Raw genomic sequence first — 13,132 nt, 5'->3', positions numbered from 1 at the left:
AGGTCTGACACTTCTCAAAATTCAACTGGAAAATTCTGTATTAAAGAATCTTTACAAGTAAATATGAACAACCAAAATCACAACTGTGCTTATTTCAGTCTTGGTAGAATTAAATTTAAACTGTAAAACCATCTAGATACAGGCTGCCCAGGGAGGTGGTTGATTCACCTTCCCTGGAGGTGTTTAAGGCACGGGTGGATGAGGTGCTGAGGGACATGGTTTAGAGTTTGATAGGAACGTTTGGACTCGATGATCCGGTGGGTCTCTTCCAACCTAGTTATTCTGTGATTCTGTGATTTTCTGTCCCTGTGTTGTCACTTGGCCTGAGGGACTGGACCACACCCCAGAATTATACCTTTCAAGCTGGTTTTGAGCTTACCTTGAAAAATATATAAATGTGATGTCCTAATTCCTTTCTTCATTATTTGTTTTTCTCTAAAGCCACTCGTGCTTAGGGAAGTCATACACTTAAGGCTATGATAAATGAAGCTGGATGTTTTGACCTATGAACCATATTCACTGGAGAAGTTCCTAGGAGAACGTGCTTTAAATATGATATTGTGTGAGAAGTGGTATAACGAGTGTGTGAGTTTCAGTTCCCTTTAGATTTTATTTCTGCTAAGGTCAGATTCCAGTGTATGATGTGTACTTGTTCGAAGTTCAGGGATTTATAAATAGCAAATGCTTTCAAGGTTTACCGTACTGGTTTTGACCTTATTGAAATCTCTGTTGTACACACTGAACATAAAGATCAAGTCACTTTACTCACAATCCATCACCATGCTCCAAAAGGGTGCTTTATAAACAAATTGATGTGGACATACTTTGTTCTTGTCTAGTTTTAGTTTTTATCTTTGAACAATAAACGAAACTGTAGGGGTGTGCATTTTGAAAGCATTTTGTGATATAGATAGGTCAAAAATTTTGAAATTGAAGTTAAGTTAACCATAATGTAGTGTATTGTCTCCTCCTATTACTGTATGAATAGAAACTGCTGAATATTTACAATATCACAGCTCTTTGGAGATACATGTGACATTATTAATAGCAGATACTATAATTCATTTGGTCTTCTTTTTAGGAAGATAAGAAGAGCTAATTCTGTGTGAGAGCAGGTGCTGGAATACTTTTCTTGAGTGCTAGCAGTATGGTACTCAAGATCATCCTGGTACAAAATTAGCTCTTCAAAATCCATAAAACCTGCTTGAGGGAAAAAGATGAAAATCTCTTTTTATAGGTACTCCATTACAAACCATTACTTCCTTACCTGAAAAGCCAGCTACTGATATGTGCAAAGATAATCTGTGCTCACCGTGCTCTCCAGACTGTGCATACTGCCATGTTTTATATAGAAAAAAAAGTGTGCACCCTATTTTGTAAACATTATCATGTGCTTTTATCACATGAATAATAGATCACCTAAGCAGCAGGTTTCCTGGACTCACTAAGCCTCAGAGCATCATGTGCACAACTCTTTTTCTATAAATATCTTAAACATCAGTGTCTCAGAATATATTGGCAGGCTGAGAGAGTTGAGGTTGTTCAGCCTGGAGAAGAGAGGGCTCCACGGAGACCTCATAGCAACTTTCCACTCCCTGAAGGGAGCCTCCAAGAAAGCTGGAGAGGGACTTCACAAACATTTGTAGTGATAGAACTAGGGACAACGGTTATAAACTGGAGAGGGGCAGATTTAGATTAGACATAAAGAGGAGTTTCTTCATGATGAGAGTGGTGAGACGTTGGACCAGGTTGCCCAGGGAAGTTGTGGCTGCCCCATCCCTGGAGGTGTTGAAGGCCAGGTTGGATGGGGCCTTGGGCAGCCTGATCTAGTGGGAGATGTCCCTGTCCATTGCAGATGATCTTTAAGGTCCCTTCCAACCCAAATCAGTCTATGATTCTTTGCTTCTATGAATATATACTGTGTTAAAATGGCCCTTCAATGTATGGCTTAATTTTCATAGAAAGCTGCTTTCTTCCTCAGAGGTTGCTTGTATTTCCATTCTCCCTCATCCAGCTCTTTTTGCTATACTGATCCTTTTTCAAATATACCTTGAATTCTTGCATCACTTCTGGTTAAATATTTCATCCTGTGTACTTGCTCAGCAGTGAACTTCTCTAAAACTGAAATGTAAATGTACTGGGGAGATTTAAGCTTCACTTTCTCATCTGCTGAAGCACCAAATAGTAACAGAAAAAAATGCATTATTTCATCCCTAGAAATGTGTTTGATAAATAAAGGCTAGGGGAGACCTTACCACTGTCTAAAAATACCTGAAAGGAGGGTTCTTGGTCTCTTCTCCCAAGTGACAGGCAACAGGATGAGAGGAAATGGCCTCAAGTTGCCCCAGGGGAGGTTCAGATTAGTCATCAGGAATAATTTCTTCATGGAAAGGGTTCTCGGGCACGGGCAGAGGCTGCCCAGGGAGGTGGTTGAGTCCCCATCCCTGGAGGTATTTAAAAGACGTGTAGATGAAGTGCTTAGGGATAAGATTTAGTAGTGGACAGGTGCGGTTGGACTTGATGATCTCAAAGGTCCTTTCCAACCAAACTGTTCTATGATTTTATAAATTCTGGCTAACTCTGCAGGGCCTGGGATTCCTGTAAGGGAGTTTCCTAACCTTTCAACACTTGGAATATCATGTAAGCCTGAGACTAAGACTTTCCATTTGTTGTGGAGCCAGGTCCTTTCTCTCCACTGTCACCAGTTTAGCCTAATGTAAATTCCTTTACTAACAGGTGCTGGCACTGAGAAGCATAATCTCTTCTCTCAGAGATAAAGTTAATGGGGAACAAACTCAGAAGAGATACAGACAGCATTATAAATTATCCTTAAGAGTTGTGAGAAATATTTATTTTGGGCTCAGCCATTGTTAGATTCTCTGCCATCATCTGAGTGGTAGTAATCCTATGCATATATAATCTTGTAGTAAATGTGAGGTAATTGGATTTAATTGAGTGTGAGGTAATTAAGAGTTAAAGTAAGCTGAGTTATCTTGCATTTGCTGCACACTAAGTACATATAAAGGCAGCTACCACAGAAGCTGGGAGCTACCACAGTTTACTGGGAGAAGTCTGTCACTGGGAGAAGTCTGTCTAGAAAGCTGCCTGGAGGAGAGGGACCTGGGGGTGTTGGTTGACAGCCGACTGAATATGAGCCAGCAGTGTGCCCAGGTGGCCAAGAAGGCCAATGGCATCTTGGCTTGTATCAGAAACGGCGTGACCAGCAGGTCCAGGGAGGTTATCCTCCCTCTGTACTCGGCACTGGTGAGACCGCTCCTCGAATACTGTGTTCAGTTCTGGGCCCCTCACCACAAGAAGGATGTTGAGGCTCTGGAGAGAGTACAGAGAAGAGCAACAAAGCTGGTGAAAGGGCTGGAGAACAGGCCTTATGAGGAGCGGCTGAGAGAGCTGGGGTTGTTTAGCCTGGAGAAGAGGAGGCTGAGGGGTGACCTCATTGCTCTCTACAACTACCTGAAAGGACGTTGTAGAGAGGAGGGTGCTGGCCTCTTCTCCCAAGTGACAGGGGACAGGACAAGAGGGAATGGCCTCAAGCTCCGACAGGGGAGGTTTAGGCTAGACGTTAGGAAAAAATTCTTTACGGAGAGGGTCATTGGGCACTGGAACAGGCTGCCCAGGGAGGTGGTTGAGTCACCTTCCCTGGAGGTGTTTAAGGCACGGGTGGATGAGGTGCTGAGGGATATGGTTTAGTGTTTGGTAGGAACGGTTGGACTCGGTGATCCGGTGGGTCTCTTCCAACCTGGTTATTCTGTGATTCTGTGATTCTGTGATTCTGTGAAGCTGATGTGTGATAACTTGTCAGGCTCTGGAAACTAACTTCATCCTGGAGAAGAGAAGGCTCCGGGGAGTTCTTAGAGAAGCCCTTCAGTACCTGAAGGGGGCCTCCAATTAAGCTGGGGAGGGGCTTTTTATGAGGATATGGAGTGATAGGATGAGAGGGAATGGCTTTAAATTGGAAGGGGGAAGATTTAGATTAGACATTAGGAAGAAATCCTTGATGATGAGGGTGGTGAGACACTGGTTACCCAGGGAAATAGCCATTAATGCTAGAAGTGTTCGAGGCCAGGTTGGATGGGGCCTCGGACAGCTTGCTCTGGTGGGAGGCATCCCTGCCCTTGGCAGAGGGGTTGGAACTGGAAGATCTTTAAGGTCCCTTGCAACCCAACCCATTCTATGATTCTATGATTCTATGGTCATAGTCACTGAGGTGGGACAGTGCTATAGGGACGTGAAAGTGCCAAGGGGGTTCTCAACTAAGCCAGGTGGATCCAGATCAGAACAGATGCTTCAGTGGGCACAACGGGCCAGGAACTGAGCAGAAGAGTGGTCCTTGAGGGAGGGAAGGCTCCCAAGGAGGCTTCTCACAGCCCTCTAACCTCTATTAGTCATTAAATTAATTTGTGGCTATTTACTAAATTAACCATCCTTGGAAAGGTAGCAAACCCTCAGGGTACTCAGTCTATGTGGCTTGCAGAGTAAATGGAAACTGTGAAACAAAACTGATGTGGACAGCAGAGAAGCAGCAGGAGAAGAAACCACATGGATGTTCTTTCCCTGCCTAACTGCAGGCTCAGAGATTCAGGGAAAAAAGTAATAAACAGGTACACAAGCTGTATAGGGACATAGAAGGAGCTGCAAAGAATTCAGAAGGATATGGAAAACAAAAAGGTATGGAGACTATCGAATCTCATGTTTCTGAGATCCTGAGAATATGTCAGAGAGGCAGAGAAAGAGACTGGTTGTCTTTAAAGATTGCACTGGATCCACAAGGTGTTTTTCTTGCTCTTAGCATCTTGTCTGGGAAACACAAACCTTTAGACCTTTCATTACACTTATTCTCTCAATAACTCCCACACACATTATTTTAAATGTTCTTCCCTCCAGTGGTAAGCAATATTTTCATCAGGAATGTGTAAATAAACACTTAGGTCCCTATTCCTATCTATATGCAAAATAAGAAATGTATATGCAGTATGAGTGACACGTGGTTCTGGGCTTTGTACTCTTACCCTGCTAGGAGACTGAATCCAACTACAGGACAAACTGGGACAGCTTAAAGGTCACAGTAACCTGCATCTAATTCTTCAGGACTGAGATGTCTCCTAAAATCAGGATAATATGTGCTAGAGCACACTGGACTAATTATCTCCTTATGCCAGGAATTATCTTACATGTGCTGTCTTCAAGTTCATGGTTACTTTGCTGCTATTTTCTATTTGACCAGAAAAGGATAAAATTCTGCTCTTCTCTCATGAGACCCCACCTGGAGCATTGTGTCAAGTTCTTCAGTCCCCGACAGAAGGATATGGAACTTTTGGAATGGGTCCAGAGGAGGGCTACAAAGATGATCCGAGGGCTGGAGCACCTTTGCTATGAGGACAGGCTGAGAAGAGAAGGCTCCAGGGAGACCTTAGAGCAGATTCCAGTACCTGAAGAGGGTCTCCAAGAAAGCTGGAGAGGGTCTTTTTACAAGGGCATGGATAGGACAAAGGGGAATGACTTTAAATTGGAAGGGGGAAGGTTTAGACAAGACTTTAAGAAGAAATTCTTTGTGATGAGTGGTGAGACACTGGCACAGGTTGACCTGGGAAGTTGTGGCTGCCCCATCCCTGGAAGGGATGAAGGCCAGGTTGGATGGGGCCTTGAGCAGCCTGGGCTGGTGGGAGGTGCCCCTGCCCATGGCAGGAGGATTGGAGCTGGATGAGCTTTATGGTCCCTTCCAACCCAAACCATTCTATGATTTTATATGCAAAGTAAATGGAGTGAGATCAGATCCCTCCTTCATCCCTTTTCTTGTAAAGACCTGCAACACCCAGAAGTGCCAGGAATTTACTTTTCTGTTAGATAACCTTGTGTTAGCCTTGTCAGACAATCCATACACTGCCATGTCTGCAAGTAGATGAGGAAGAAGAGGTGCTTCTGAGGGGGTAACACCGAAAGACACACTCTATCTGTGGCACTCTAAGATTTCATCAGCACATCAGAGCTCACACAAAGGCTCCGAGTAGCTCTTCACTTCTCCAACTAGACCTCACCGCCTAACATGGGATGGTGAAAATGTAAAGCAGTCCCACCTCTCCTGCCTGCCGAGTTGTGTTTGGGGCTTTTGGTTTTGGCACCTGGCACAGCTGGTAGCCTAACCACAGCAGCCCGGCAGGCCCTGTGATCACTCTAGATCTTTGCACAGAAAAGATCTCTCAGAGCAACTCGGATTAACCGTGTAGCATCCAAGAGATAGACTCTGCCACGTAGCTCTGCATTCTTTACAACCCACTGGGATGCAGCAGGATAGCTGAAATCCCAAATGGCATCTTCCTTTAAAGCTCTATATTCTATTAGCAAATGGTCTATTAATTATACTCCAGTGACTAGTTGTAGCAGCAGTATCCAATCTCTCTAGCTGAAGTAATAAAAATAACCTAATCACTTCTCTGTTTTTCCCACTCAGAAAGCTGCTGTGCATTAACTCAATCCATCATACAAAAGATTTCATTTTGTTCCTGCAATTCAGCCCTAAAAGGAGGCTGTCAAGCTTTTATGATAAAAAAATAATTATCTCCTTCGACACTGGTCCCATTTAAATGGGTCTTTTAAAGAGACATCTTAGGTGTATTTTTCCTTTCTTTCACCCTGACAAAAAGAAATGAAATATTTCTCAGCCCATTATTCCCTCTTCTTCCAACTTCATGCTAAAGAAAAAAAAATAAAAGCTGGCCACGTTTATTATCTCTCTTATCTCTTATGAGTAGCTGGTTGTTCAGTAAGGACTTGATACAATGCTAATTGAAGTCAGTATGCTTTTTTGAGCCGTCTTCATTAAGTCTTGGATGAGGTGACATCAAAACACAATGTCAGCGTAACATATTCTACTAGAATATTCAGCAGCTGGTGTTTTGAGTCAATACATGGATAATACGAAAGGAAATGGCTTTAAAATGGAAGAAGAAAGATTTAGATTAGACTTTAGGAAGAAATTCTTCACTCTGAGGGTGGTGAGACACTGGCACTGGTTGCCCAGGGAAACTGGGGCTGTCCCCTTCCTAGAATTGTTGAAGGGCAGGTTGGATGGGGCCTTGGGCAGCTTGCTCTGGTGGGAGGTGTCCCTTCCCGTAGCAGGGGATTTGGAACTGCATGGTCTTTGAGGTCCCTTCCAACCCAACGCATTCTTTGATTCCATTCTATATTTCTTTCTATGCCAGATGGGATTGGTAGCAACTCCTGCTAGGAAACTAGCCTGGTGGTGCATTCTATGATAATACTCTTTACAAGTCTCTCTTTGTAGGATTTGTGAACCTCTAACTATATGTATGAAGGCCTTCAGACTGAGGTGAGCACTGAATACTGAACTTTTGTGGAAAAATTTGACAAGACAAGGTCCTACCACCCACAAGAGTAAGTGTGGGGAAAGGATGGTGTTTTACACAATTTTTTAAACTTTAAATAAGTGTTCTTAAATCTAGAGGTTCAGAGAAGGCACTTGAAATCTATAGGGGCATGCCTGGCTTCCATTTAAAAAAATCTGCTTTTTTCCATCCAATACGGTCCAATTATAAGCCTCTGAAAAACAGTTACTTCATTTATTGTTTAGAATTCTATAGCTGTTGCCTAGAAATCACACCTTTTGTGCATATATTCCACATGGGAACAGCAAAGGGCAGAGAAAGACTTCAGTTTTGGCTGGGCAAAGCAGACTTGAAAACCAAGAGATGGAGGGGAAGGTCTCCAAGCTGAGGGTGGGAAGGGGTCTGCAGGCAGAGAGAGAAGGAAGCAAAAGTAAGGACCTCAGGAGGCAGCACAGGAATAAACAAGCCAGCAAAGGGAAATTTGGACCAAGAAAAAGACTGAGCAAGAAGAAGGGAGAGCATTTCCTGAGAAGGAGCACGAAACAAGGATGCTTAGGTAAACAAATAAAAGATGGTCAGCCTGGAGGCTAAGAATGGCCAAGTGAAGAAGCAAGGGACTATCCTTTCCCATCAGATTATCAGTGTATTTTCTAGTGAGCCACAAAATTTGGATATCAAAATGCTGTAAGTGCCTATTGACATCGATAAATTTGATAGAATCATAGAATCCCTATATTGGAAAAGACCTTTGAGATCATCGAGCACAACCTGTCCACTACTAAATCATATCCCTAATCACAACATCCACCCATCTCTTAAATACCTCCAGGGATGAGGACTCAACCACCTCCCTGGGCAGCCTTGGCCAGTGCTTGATAACCTTTTTGGTGAAGAAATTTTTCCTAATGTCCAGTCTGAACCTTCTCCAGTGCAGCTTGAGGCCATTTCTTGTCATCTTATCATCTATCACTTGTGCAAAGAGACCAACACCCACCTCACTCCAACCTGCTTTCAGGTGGTTGTAGACATTGATAAGGTCTCTGTCCAGACTCCTCTTCACTAGACTAAACAACATAAGTTCCTTCAGCCACCTGTCATAATATTCATTCTCCAGCCCCTTCAGCAGCTTCGTTACTCTTCTCTGGACACACTTCAGCCCCTTAATGTCCTTCTTGTACTGAGGGACCCAAAACTGAATGCAGAATTCAAGGTGCAGCCTCACCAATGTGGAGTCCAGGGGCATAATCGCTTCCTTGGTCCTGCTGGCTGTGCTGTTTCTCATACAGGCCAAGATACTATTGACTTTCTTGACCACCCAGGCACACTGGTGGCTCATGTTCTGTCAGCTTTTTAAGAGGAACACCCCGTATCAGTAGGGTAGAAAACCATTCTCCAGTACGGCATCAAAAAACATGCTTCAAATCCTATGCAGATTTCAAATCTCTTCTTCCTCTTTACCTTGCCTCAAAGATTTTGTTCCTGTCACTTGTGCTTCCTGCAGAGCTCTAAAACTATCTTTACCAAGTGGCTCTGAGGTGTGAAGACTCATTTTCTCCCTTACCTAGCAATGTCTTTGCCAGCGTTGGCAAGATAGCAGAGTGAAGCAGCAAACCCAGTGCTAGTGTGCGTGCTCACATGGATTTTGGGTGTTTCAGCCCTCAGCACTCTTTATACTACATTTCTTTACAGACTCCCAACTGCACTGTTTTAAATAAGTGGTAGATCCAGTTGTAAGAGAATCTTGTGGATGCTGAGTCATAGAATCATAGAATCATAGAATCATAGAATAACCAGGTTGGAAGAGACCCTCCAGATCATCAAGTCCAACCATTCCTATCAAACACTAAACCATGTCCCTCAGTGCCTCATCCACCCGTGCCTTAAACACCTCCAGGGAAGGTGACTCAACCACCTCCCTGGGAAGCCTCTGCCAGTGCCCAATGACCCTTTCTGTGAAAAAAATTTTCCTAATGTCCAGTCTAAACCTCCCCTGGCGGAGCTTGAGGCCATTCCCTCTTGTCTTGTCCCCTGTCTCTTGGGAGAAGAGGCCAGCTCCCTCCTCTCCACAACCTCCTTTCAGGGAGTTGTAGAGAGCAATGAGATCTCCCCTCAGCCTCCTCTTCTCCAGGCTAAACACCCCCAGCTCTCTCAGCCGCTCCTCGTAAGACCTGCTCTCCAGCCACCTCACCAGCTTGGTTGCTCTTCTCTGGACTTGCTCCAGAGCCTCAACATCCTTCTTGTGGTGAGTCAACTAAGGTGCTGATAAATGTTACAGGTCTAGAAGTGAGAATTGGGGCTGTCACTGCTGGAATCACAGTGCTGTGCACTGTCTCTTCTGTGCAGCTCAACCCTGGTGCTTGCAGTAAGTGTCCAAAGAAGCAGCTGCAGATTCTAGGTGCAGCATCTGGGACTTGAGCTTTGGGGCTGTGCCATGGGAACAGATCAGGGGTGGGCCAGGGAGTATGCAAGATAAGTGAGGGAATTAGCCAGCAGTGTGGAAAGAGAGGGGGAACTGGTGGGGAATGATATCCAAAGACTGGACCATGCCTAGGAAGGGAGCCAGGGTAGCATCTTGGCCTTTATCAGAAACAACATGGTCAGCAGGACCAAGGAAGTGATTCTGCCCCTGTTCTCAGCATTGGTGAGGCCACACCTCAAATCCGGTGTTCAGTTTTGAACCCCTCATTGCAAGAAGCATGTTGAGGTCCTGGAGCATGTCCAGAGAAGAACAACAAAGATGCTGAAGGAATGGAGAACAAGTCTTATGAGGAGCAGCTGAAGGAGCTGGAGTTGTTCACGCTAGAGAAAAGGAGGCTGAGGGGTGACTTTATCACTGTCCATGGCTACCTGAAAGGAGGTTGTAGCAAGGTGGGTGTTGGTCTCTTCTCCCAAGTGGTAGGTAACAGGATAAGAGGTAGTGTCCTCGAGTTGTGCCAGGGGAAGTTCAGATTAGACATCTTCACTGAAAGGCTTACCAAGCACTGGAAGAGGATTCTCAGGTTGATGATTGAGTCCGCATCCCTGGAGGGATTTAAAGGATGGGTAGATGAGGTGCTTAGGGATATGATTTAGTAGTGGGCAGGTACGGTTGGACTTGGTGATCTCACAGGGCTTTTCCAACCAAGTGATTCTACGGTTCTATGATGGGAAAAGCTTGTTCTGGGGAAGAGAGGGACGGCATGAGAACACTGAATGAGTGAGGGGCCTGAAACAAGGGTAGGGAGGTCTGGTTTGGATACTCAGTGAGCACACACCCGTAGAATGTGTTCCATTTCTTTCTGGGATTTCCCAAGCACAAAAGTATGCAAATATATCACACAGTCCCATATTTCTGGGAAGTGGCCAACTGAATAAAGCTAGCATAAAGAATCTGATTATTTCCAGAAATACAGACATCTTTGAGTTTTCCAGTTACATGACAGTAGTTGCCACTGCTTTGCAGTGACTATGAGATAACAGACAAATCTGCATTAAGAAAGAACAAAGGACAAACGGTGTCTTCTTCAGTATGACTGAGAGGAAAGAGTTTATGTGGCAACAGCAAACTAATTGTCCTCACAGGAAGTGATCATAGAATCACAGAATTGCAAGGTTGGAAAGACCTCTGAGATCATTGAGTCCAACCATACCTATCTGCCGCTGAACCATATCCTTAAGTTCCTCATCTACCTGTCTTTTAAATGCCTGTAGGAATGGGGACTCAACCACCTCCCTGGGCAGCCTCTGCCAGTGCCTGATGACCCTTTTTTTCCTAATGTCCAATCTGAACCTCCCCTGGAGCAGCTTAAGGTCGTTCCACCTTGTCCTATCACCTGTCACTTGGGAGAAGAGACCAACACCCAGCTCTCTACAACCTCCTTTCAGGTAGCTGTAGATAGTGGCAATTTCTCCCCTCAGCCTCCTCTTCTCCAGGCTAAACAACCCCAGTTTTCTCAGCTGTTCCTCATAAGACTTGTTCTCCAGCCCCTTCACCAGCTTTGCTGCTCTTTTCTGGACATGCCTCAGAACCTCAACATCCTTCTTGTAGTGAGGAGCCCAGAACTGAACACAGTATTCGAGGAGCGGTCTCACCAGTGCCGAGTACAGAGGGAGAAGAACCTCCCTGGACCTGCGGGTCACGCCATTTCTGATCCAAGCCAAGATGCCATTGGCCTTCTTGGCCACCTGGGCCACTGCTGGCTCATGTTCAGCCACTGTCAACCAACACCCCCAGGTCCTTCTCCTCCAGGCAGCTTTCCAGTCACTCTTCCCCACACCTTTAGCACTGCACAGGGTTATTGTGTACTTATTATAATATTAATTACAGTACATTGCCAAGCAGCCAGGATAATGTTCATAAGCAGCTAAATGAGCAACAAAGTACAATTATAAAAGGAAAATACTCTCTAGATTGACATTATCAAGTCATCCTATGATGAAATTCCCAGTATAGCTACATACTAGGAAGAAAGGCAGAAATCCTGTGTGATAGCTGTATTCCTCTCTTCTTTCAACCTAGTCGTAGCCTGGTTTTTATAACCTGCCTCCAGAGATATTATTTGAGATTATTTCATATAGCTAACTGTATAACTACAACTTTATTTTATTCTCAAGTGCCATTTGCATCGTATTGTAGAGCTACAGAACCGGAATAGGAGGAACCTGGGGAGTAGTCACTATGAGGGAGTCAATTCACCCTTGGAGGCTTAAGAAGTTCCTGTAGGTTTTGAAGCAATTAGTAGTAAAATAGCTTTTGCTTTGAATGATGATTCTTAATGTGTAGCTGCTCTGATCCTGGATAATTCCATGGAGGTATTTTTATATCTGATGGAAAACACAACTAAACATGGGAGGATCTCTACTGTGGAATATAACAGAAGCACAAAAGTTGGAAGAAGAGGAAGGACCATCTCAGTTGACCTGCTAGCAATGCTTTTCCTAGCATTGTCCTGTAGGCCTTCATCCCAGCAGCACATTCCTGGCTCATGTTCAGCTGCTTGACTTGCGCATACTTTTCTGCAAAGCTTTTTTCCAGCTGGCTGACCCTAGCATATACTGGTGCACAGGGTTATTCCTCTGCACATGCAGGACTTGGCATTTCTGCGGTTTAACTTCACAAGGTTCCTCTTTGTTCAATTCTCCAGCCTATCCAGGCCCCTCTGAATGGCAGCACACCTTCTGGTGTATCCACTACTCTTCAAGTGTTATGTTGCTTCCAAACTCACTGTGAGTGCACCCTGCGCTGGTTTTTAGGTCATTCATGAAGATGTTGAACGTTATTGGCCCCAGTACTGAACGCTGTGGTGGGACATAGTGTCAAAAGCCTTACTCAAGTCAAGTTAAACAACATTCACCACTGTCCCCTCATCCACTTATCCAGTTCTCTCATTGGAGTAGACTAGCAGGTTGGTTAAGCATGATTCCCCACTTGTAAATCCTTGCTGACCAACCCTGATCTTCTTTGTCCTTGACATGTCTGGAAATGGCTTTCAGGATTAGTTGTTCCATCACCTTCCCAGGAACTAAGGTGAAGTTGACTAACCTGTAGATCTATACATCCTTCTTCATGCCCTTCTGGAACATAGGAGTAACATTGCTTTCATCCAGTCCTCAGAAACATCCTTCAGGCACCATGACCTTGCAAAGATAATTAAGCGTGGCCAGACAATCAGTGACATCAACCAGCTCCCTCAGCAGTTGTGGATGCAGACTATCAGATTCTGTGGACTTCAGGATGTCTGGTTTGTGAGATGGGTTCTTCTTCATTGAAGGTAAGTCTTTCATGTTCTAGA

Source organism: Phaenicophaeus curvirostris, chromosome 1 (genome assembly GCF_032191515.1).
Source record: "Phaenicophaeus curvirostris isolate KB17595 chromosome 1, BPBGC_Pcur_1.0, whole genome shotgun sequence".
Lineage (NCBI taxonomy): Eukaryota > Metazoa > Chordata > Aves > Cuculiformes > Cuculidae > Phaenicophaeus > Phaenicophaeus curvirostris.
The sequence above is the reverse complement of the archived record's forward strand: the minus strand, read 5'-3'. Positions refer to the sequence as shown.